The 9,845-nt window shown below is 42.3% G+C and overlaps 1 protein-coding gene across 1 annotated transcript in view; it reads right to left on the bottom strand.

Annotated features, from left to right (window-relative positions):
* Positions 1–3,464: 3,464 nt before the first annotated feature.
* MTARC2 (mitochondrial amidoxime reducing component 2) overlaps positions 3,465–9,845 on the bottom strand; it is a 29,780-nt gene continuing 23,399 nt past the window's right edge. The window contains exon 6 of the transcript XR_007773762.1: positions 3,465–3,476. The gene's annotated coding sequence lies outside the window, so the exon portion shown is untranslated. The remainder of the gene's footprint in view (positions 3,477–9,845) is intronic.

Below are 9,845 nucleotides of genomic sequence, written 5' to 3'. Positions count from 1 at the left end.
TAAGATCAGAGGCCAAATCCTGTCTGCTGCATTCAAGTGAGATGGCTCTTCATTCCCAGGTGTTGCTGTCGCCAGACATTGTACATATAGCTTGGTGGGGATTATCCACCAGCACCTCTAACATCCCTACGATGATAAGTACAAGGCCAGTAATTCAGGCAGAATATATTTAACTAAGGAGCTGCTGAAAAATGGAATGTGTAAGTGAACCACAAAAAGCAGCAACTGAAATAAAGAATGAATCCATTGAAAAACATTTTTAGGGAACACTATAAGACTGAATTGTGCCATACTGTGCTGTGGGTTTTGACAGGCATAAATGAAAACTAAGAAGAAACCACTGAGGTTTGTACCGCACTGTGAATATATAAAGTACTATATAAATACTCAGGATTATTTTCATTGTGACCACAGATGGAATTTGTCCCAGATCTTCAAAAGGTAAAAGACTGGTTCAATCGCTATCCCTTTGATTACATGGTTTGAAAATATTCTCCTTGCAGAGTTTTAAATACAGACCATTCCAGCAGATGAAGGGCTTTTTGTTTGTTTTTAACTACTTAAAATAAAGAATCTAATTTACAAGATTGAGTTATGTTGGGGTCAAATTGCAAATGCCTTTAAAATAACTGCCCTTTGCAATAAGCATACACATATACTTTATTTAGGCCTCAATTCATGAAAGCAACCCTATCTGGAAAAGCACTCCAACACATGCTTTCATGAATGAGGCCCTTAATATTTATACTACAAGAGTCCCCATTGGCCCTAATCAGGACCAGCACCCCATTGTGCTAGGCACAGCACAAACACATGTAAAGACAGAGAGTGTGTGTCTACACAGCAAAGAAAAACCCATGTCTGGCCCATGCCAGCTAACTGAGGCTCATGAGGTTCAGGCGCCAGCACTGTTTCATTGCTGTGTAAACTTCCAGTGTCAGGCTGGAGCCTGGGCTCGAGGACCCTGCGAGGTGGGAGGGTCCCAGAGCTCAGGCTCCAGCTCAAGCCCAGAAGTCTACACAGCAGTGAAATAGCCCCACAGCCTGAGCCCTGTGAGCTCGAGTTGGCTGGCATGGGCCAGTCCTGGGTTTTTCTTTGTTATGTTGAAAGACCCTTAGTCACTGCACCAAAGAGTTCACAGTCTAAGTAGGCAAGTGACACACAAAGCATCAGAGGGAGATGGCTACAATCACATGTGTTCTATATAGCATATACACACATATACAGCTATGTGTAAGTTATTATAAACAGATGATGTGTCAGGTATACCCATAGATCCATACACCCAGCCATCATTAATACATTTTAATTTAATAAAACTGTACTGGATACGTAACTGATTAGAATTACTTTAATATTTTAGCTACCTCTCCAGTAGCTCCTCCCTGTTCATGATCCCAGTGTGTGGGTCAACAGTTGTTAAAGTACACCTGCAATGGTGTGACAAAGTGGGACTGTTCTTAATGTTTCCTATGAACACTGTAGGGGTGCCGCAGTTTCCCCTATGCAATTCTTAAGTCTCTATGTGGTGATATAAAGTGGTGTGATTGTTGCAGAGCAAACGGCCAGTATGCATAAATGTCTGACACTCTGTCTCCTGGCAACTAATGGCCTGGGTCCTTCCCCCCTGCAAGGTGATAGCTAAAAGTGTTGGAGAACAAAGGAATCAGGTGACCTCCTGGCCTGGGAAAGGGACAAAGCCCAGAGGGGCTGGAGGGTGAGTCAGTTTGGAGCTGGCTGGGGACGAGGGGTGAGATGCAGACTTGGTTGTCTGGCTCACTGTCCCACAGAATGGACACGGCTCAGGAGTCCTGTTCTCTGTACCTACAAGCTCTGTTTTAGACTGTGTTCCTGTCATCTAATAAACCTCTGTTTTACTGGCTGGCTAAGAGTCACGTCTGACTGCAAAGTCAGGGTGCAGGACCCTCTGGCTTTCCCAGGACCCCGCCTGGGTGGACTCGCTGTGGGAAGCGCATGGAGGGGCAGAGGATGCTGAGTGCTCCAAAAGTTAGACCCAGGAAGGTGGAAGCCATGTGAGTTTCTTGCCCTGAAGACAGTCTGCTCAGAGAGAGGAGACTTCACCAGAGTTCTGACTGGCTTTGTAAGGAGAGCAGTTCCAGAGCATCACCCGGGGACTCCATGACAAATGTCAAACAATATTAAGCATAAAATATGCAAACAGTTGATTATTCTCCTTGTATAATAATGCAGACTTACCCCTCACAAGCCATCACCTCTTTCATTTCCACATCACCAGTTAGGCTCCCATCCCAGGTATCCTCAGTAAATTCAGTACTGTATATTTAGCTTGACATTCACAAGCACTTCTCAAAATGTCCTGGATGCCATGTGGAAGTCTCTTAGGCTCCCCATAACTGCTTGTATGCAAGGGACCAGATCCACAGGAAAAACCCCAGTGGTCCCATGCAGAGGGAGTATGATGCTCTATAAGAATGACCAGTTACACTAATAGATTTCAGAGTGGTAGCTGTGTTAGTCTGTATCAGCAAAAAGAACGAGGAATCCTTGTGGCACCTTAAAGACTAACAAATTTATTTGAGCATAGTGGGCGAAAGCATATGTTCAAATAAATTTGTTAGTCTCTAAGGTGCTACAAGGACTCCTCGTTCTCTTTACACTAACAGAGTCACCATTTTTACAAAGTTGCAATAAATCTTATACAAAGTATGTCACATAAGGTATCAATAGAAAAGTTATGAATTGCTAAGTATGGTAGACCTGTTTATGCATGTATCATCTTTGTATCTGAAGTTATGAACACTGGCTATGTATTTGTATCAAACAAGTATTGTGTTTGCGACACCCCTCAGATAGATTTACATCAGGCTAGACAGCTATGTGTCAATGGCCCATTAAGGACACTCCAATCTTACAATGGGCCATTGAAGAAACTCATTATCAGGGGCAGCTCCAGGCCCCAGCACGCCAAGCGCGTGCCTGGGGCAACAAGCCACTGGCGCACTCTGCCGGTCGCCGCGAGGATGGCAGGCAGGCTGCCTTCGGCGGCCGAAGACAGCCTGCCTGCTGTACTTGGGGCGGCAAAATGCCTAGAGCCACCCCTGCTCATCATGGCCAGTAAGCCTTTTCTGTGGATGCCTCGGACATTGTGGGGGCCAAAGGCCACCTCTGTGAGTTAGCAAAGCTGTGAGGACATGTGATGAGGACATGTGACCAAAGTCTCTTTTACTGGTAACTTTCCATGCTCATGTGACCCTGGACTCCATCTTGGGCCAGTATCTTTTCATGTACCTGCGCTGGGCTATAAATTGCAAGCTGTAACATCACTGCTTTGTTGTCATTCCTGCTTCACATCTCTGGACTGGATTTGTAACAAGGAAACTTTAAACAGGAAGCTGAATGACCCCCAATCTGTTTGGGTGAATCCAGAGAGACTTTTTACAAACTAGCAGACTTACATTACAGCTATGATCCTGACCTGCAATCTCTGAAAATCACTTGTAATGTAGATGATTCCTTAACCATTTATAATTCTTATTTTTCTTCTTATATTATTAAACCTTTAGTTTATAGTTATGGAAGGATTGACTCTAAGCATGATTTTGGGGTAAGATAGGAGTTATATATTGACCCAGTTTACTGGCTGGTCCCTTGGGATAGGAAGAACTTTATGTATGATGAATCTTGTTTTCAGTAACCTCTCATCATAAATTCTGGTTGTCTGGGTGGTGAGTCAGCAGCTGGAATGCCTAAGGGGATAGTGTTTTCAACTTATTAAGCAGTGTAGGGATACAGAAGTTCATTTTTGTTACTGGCTTGGTGATCTCTAATGACAGAATAAACACCAGTTGGGTCCCTCAGACAGAGACAAGCACCTACAAGATCTCTATCAAGCATTCTTAAAACTACAATACCCAACTGCTGAAGTGAAAAAATAGATTGACAGAGCCAGATGAATACTCAGAAGTCACCTCCTACAAGACAGGTCCAACAAAGAAAATAACAAAACACCACTAGTTGTCACTTTCAGCCCCCAACTAAAACCTCTCCAGCGTATCATCAAAGATCTACAACTTATCCTGAAAGATGATCCCTAACTCTCACAGATCTTGGGAGACAGACCTGTCCTCACTTACAGACAATCCCCCAACCTGAAGCAAATACTCACTAGCAACTACGCACCACTGAACAAAAACACTGACCCAGGAACCCATCTTTGCAACAAAGCCCAATGTCAACTCTGTTCACATATCTGTTTAAGTGACATCATCATAGGACCTAATCACATAAGCCATGCCATCAGGGGCTCATTCACCTGCACATCTACCAATGTGATATATGCCATCATGTGCCAGCAATGCCCCTCTGCCATGTACATTGGCCAGACCAGACAGTGTCTACGCAAAAGAATAAATGGACCCAAATCTGACATCAGGAATCATAACATTCAAAAACCAGTAGGAGAACACTTTAACCAGTCTGGTCACTCAATAACAGACCTGAGGGTGGCAATTTGCAACAGAAGCGCTTCAAAAACAGATTCCAAGGAGAAACTGCTGGACTCAAATTGATATGCAAATTAGATACAATCAGCTTAGGCTTGAATAGAGACTGAGAATGTCTGAGCCATTACAAACATTGAATCTATCTCCCCACATAAATATTCTCACACTTCTTATCAAACTGTCTGTACTGGGCTATCCTGAATATCACTTCAAAAGTTTTTTCTCTTACTTAATTGGCCTCTCACAGTTGGTAAGACAACTCCCACCTTTTCATGCTCTCTATATGTGTATATATATATCTCCTCATTATATATTCCATTCTATGCATCCGAAGAAGTGGGTTGTAGTCCACGAAAGCTTATGCTCATATAAATTAGTTAGTCTCTAAGGTGCCACAAGTACTCCTGTTCTTTTTCAGATACAGACTAACACGATTGCTACTCTGAAACCAGGGTGTATCTGCCCTGTTTCATACAGTCTGTCCTGAATTTTGTATTCTCAGCTGTGACCCACCTTAGGCACAGTGACAGGGAGAAAGAGACAAGATGCTCCCCATTCCCTTTCACTTAGACATTTTTCCTCTTCTGAAAAATATCCACATGAGCACTGGGCTGCATAAAAAGAAGCCAGAAAGGAGCAGAATTAACTGACATGCTCTCTAGCACCACCACCCCCAAACTATAGACTAGCTGCAGGAAAATGGGTGGAGAATTAATGCTTTCTGAGCTACTATTAAATCCAGTCAGAGAGCAGAATTGGGGGAGCCAGCGAACAGTAGTATCATGAGTGGGGCAGGGAGTCCCTTTGCACAAAGAACTGGACGCTGTAGGGTTAGGAGCCTAGATCCATATTTCCAGCAATGATAATATTTAGCTAGTACTTTCATCTGCAACTCTCAAATGCTTCATAGAGGTGGGTGGGCAGTATCCCTATTTTACACATGGAGAAACGGAGGTCCTGAGGCCAGGCCTAACATAGGAAAAAAGCTGTGTTAACTAGCATGTTAAAATCCTTGTGTAGACAAAACAAGCTGCAGTTTTAAAGTGAGTTAGCTGGTTGAGGTAAATCTCCGCATGAAGCTTTGGATTTACTTGACCAGCTAAGATGTTTAAAATTCACCTCTCTCCTCCTTGGCTCCTTTCATCTACTCCACTGAAGACAAGATCAGAAAGTAACTGAAATTACTTGCTTGAAGGCCACTGAGCAAGATAATGGAAGAGAGGGGAATTGAAACAAAGTCTCCAGACTCATAGGCCTGTGCCTGACTCCCTGAACCAACAGGACTGTAAAGTTTGGACATGAGTTTATTCTTCTACTCCGGCTTTTGTACTGGAGAGGCTCATACACGCCTTAACCTCTGTGTCTTTATCAAATCACTTAACATGTTGTGTTTCGCTGAATGTATTACAGAGAGAAAATCCATTAATTTCTCCCAACTGTCTACTCCTAATCTCAGTACATCATGCATGAAATTCAGCTTAGTTTAGTGTGATGCCAGGAGTGCTTCACACACACTTCACCACAGGATGGCAGTGTGGTCCCTCAAAATGTGTTACAGCATCAGAGAGTAAAAGTTACTGCACTCAAACTCTTCACACCTCATATGTTTTAGCCTACTTAACTGTTCATAAGTGATATTCCAAAAACATCAGTGAAAGAAGTTAAGGTCTCATCTGTAAAGCTTCAGTCACACAACAGAGTCAGGAAATTCAAGGTTATAATAGCAGCTACAGTACTAGCTCTCTCTCACACACAAAGTATGTACTGTTCTAGTCCGGTATATGCCATTAAGTTTGTGCCTTGCTGCATAAATATGCAGTGTGACAGTATCCATTGGAGTGAAAAATTTGAATAACTCTGATCCTTGGTTCTCGATCATAATGTTAACAGTTTTTGCATAACATGTCGTGGAATTTTGACTTTTTAAAAGAGAACAAAGCAAGTAATTACATATTGCAACAATAAGATAAATAAGCTATGCCTTTTCCACTAGAGGGCAAAAATACATCTGAATAATTTTTTCAACACTTGAAGAAAACTAATTTCCCACCTGCCCCAATAACTCAGAGAGATGCACAAAATTATACTAAAAATATCCACCTTTAGGATGAGAATAAATATGAGAAACTGCAGTGCAGAGGAGAACGTTTTCAAGAAGTTGTATACCTGAAAACAGAAATTTACCATAAAAGTGCCATGTCACCCATAAGCAAAACATTGCTACCCAACATTACAACACGCACTTCACATTTCACTTGGCATGTATTAGCTGGGTAGTACATGTAAATGTGTTAAAGGCCACAAATAAATGATTTTACATCGCTTGAATTATTAGTAGCTCATTGAAAATATTTTAGCCAGTGACAGTTTAGTCTTGTCCAACTTCTATCACCTTAGACTTTCCTGGAGAGACCTGCTTATTTAAAAAAAAGTGTTTAATTCATCTCAACTGCTATTGTCACACTTATGTAAACCTCATGGGTTTGCACAATTAGGCTGTTCCCAATAGATTTCCAGCCTATCTGATAGTTTTTCCGCATTTCCAGTTCCTGTTCCCAACAGAACTCACAGATGCTATTTTATAACAGGTAGGCAGATGATGAGTTGCAATTATTACTACAGATTGGAGAATAACTAATGTGATGCCAATTTTTTCAAACAGCTCCAGAGGCGATCCTGGCAATTAGAGGCCAGTAAACCTAACTTTAGTATCAAGTAAATTGGTTGAAACTATAGCAAAGAACAGAATGATCAGACAGATGAATGAATGTGATTTGTTGGGAAAGAGTCTACACAGCTTTTGTAAAAGGAAATAATGCTTTACCAATCTATTAAAATTCTTTGAGGGAGTTAATAAACATGTGGACAAGAGTGAAACAATGGATATAATGTACTTGGACTTTCAGAAAGCCTTTGACAAGGTCCCTCACCAAAGGCTCTTAAACAAAGTAAGCAGTCATGGGATAAGAGTGAAGGTTCTTTCATGGATCAGTAACTGGTAAAAGACAGGAAACAAAGGGTAGAAATAAATAGTCATTTCTAAGAATGGAGAGGAGTAAATAGTGGTGTTGCCCAGAGATCTGTATTGGGACCTGTGCTGTTTATCATATTTATAACTCATCTGGAAAAAGGGATAAACAGTGAGATGGCAAAATTTGCAAATGACACACAATGACTCAAGATAGTTAAGGCCAAAGCAGACTGTGAAGAGTTACAAAAAGATCTCACAAGACTGGGCAACAAGGTGTCAGATGAAATTCAATGTTGATCCATGCAAAGTAAGGCACATTAGAAAACATAATCCCAACTATATATACAAAATGATAGGGTCTAAATTAGCTGTTACCACTCAAGAAAGAAATCTTGGAGTCATTGTGGATAGTTCTCTGAAAACATCTGCTCAGTTGCGGCAGCAGTCAAAAAAAATCTAACCGAATGCTAGGAATCTTTAGGAAAGGGATGGATAATAAGACAGAAAATATCATATTGCCTCTATATAAATCCATGATGCGCCCACACCTTGAATACTGCGTGCAAATGTGGTCGCCCCATCTCAAAAAAGATAGATTTGGAAAGGGTACAGAGAAGGGCAACAAAAATGATTAAGGGTATTGAACAGCTTCCATATGAGGAGAGATTAAAAAGACTGGGCCTGTTCAGATTGGAAAAGATATGACTAAGGGGGGATATGACAGAGCTCTATAAAATCATGAATATGATGCAGAAAGTGAATAAGGAAGTGTTATTTACTTCTTTACGTAACACAAGAACCAGGGGTCACTCAAATGAAATGAATAGGCAGCAGGTTTAAAACAAACAAGACGCGGTGCTTCTTCACACAACAAGCAGTTAACCTGTGGAACTCTTTGCCAGGGGATGTTGTGAAAGCCAAAACTATAACTTGGCTCAAAAAAGAATTAGATAAATTCACGGATGATAAGTCCATCAATGGCTATTAGCCAAGGTGGTCACAGATGCAACCCCATGCTCTGAGTGTCCCAAGCCTATGACTGCCAGAAGCTGGGAGTGGACAACCGGAGATAGATCACTTGATGATTGTCCTGTTCTGTTCATTCCCTCTGAAGCACTTGGCATTGGCCACTGTCAGAACACAGGATACTGGGCTAGATGGACCATTGGTCTGGCCCAGTATGGCCATTCTTATGTGTTCCTGCAGGCCTATTACACCTATGAACTGTGCACACAGCTTGCCTATGCTAAAACATCCTATTATTATTGTCACCCTGTACTCACATTTCTCCCTGCTTGTTTCACCCACCTAATACACCTTCTCTTGTACACTGCAAGCTCCTTGGGATGAGGACTGTCTTATATTATGTCTGTAGAGTGCCTAGCACAGAGATGCCCAAACCTGGTTCAGACCACTAAGTTCAACCATAGGTGCAGACTTCCTCTCTACCCAGGGGGTGCCCACCTCAACCCCAGGCCCCGCACTCACTCCACCCCTTTCCCCAAGCCTCCACCCCACCTCTTCCCACCCTCGCTCTGCCCCCGCCCTGCCTCTTTCTGCCCCCTCTCCCAAGCATACCCTGTCCCCGCTCCTTCCCCTCCCTCTCAGTGCCTCCTGCATGCCGCAGAACAGCTGATCCCAGTGAGTGGGAGGGATGAGAGGGAGGGAGGAGGAGTTGATCAGTTGGGCCATCGGTGGACAAGAAGCACTGTGGGATGGAGCTTGGCTACCCGTGGGTGCTAAGCACCTACTAATTTTTTTCTGTGAGTGCTCCAGAGTTGGCACCTATGGATGCAGCTGAAACAAAATCAATGATATACAAAACTGAAATAATGAGGGGAAAGTTACTTTTTATTTTAGCCTAGGAAAAAGTTTGATTCAGGTTTTAGAGGGGATCTGTGTGAATTATTTACCTCTTGGCACTGATGGTTAACAAAAATGTACTGCCACTGCTGAACTCCTGACACCAAAGGGATTACAGATCAATGCAGTCACCTTCAACCAATACATTAAGGTTGGAATAATACTCAAATATATGCTGTTTCTATTCTGAACACCTTCCTCTCACTGTATCATCTTCCAGAGGCAAATATTTGGAGTGTAGTTATGGAACTGGGTGCTGGATGGCTCAAAAGCATCCGTGTTAGTACAGATCCATTTTACATACAGCACAATTTATAAAACTGGAAACTCCTGACTCATTCTGACTCAGGCCATCTAAGAGATTATTTAATAATGATGATAAGAAAAAGATTTGCTGCAGTTGTAAGGCCAAGGTAGGCTACTTCATCCTTTTGGAAATGCCAGAGCAGTCTTTTGCAGAGAGTATTTTCTAGTCATAGAGGGTAAAAAGTAGATTAGTGCAGGCGCACCCACACGCGCACACACAC

Source organism: Gopherus flavomarginatus, chromosome 4 (assembly GCF_025201925.1).
Source record: "Gopherus flavomarginatus isolate rGopFla2 chromosome 4, rGopFla2.mat.asm, whole genome shotgun sequence".
Lineage (NCBI taxonomy): Eukaryota > Metazoa > Chordata > Testudines > Testudinidae > Gopherus > Gopherus flavomarginatus.
The sequence above is the reverse complement of the archived record's forward strand: the minus strand, read 5'-3'. Positions and strand labels throughout refer to the sequence as shown.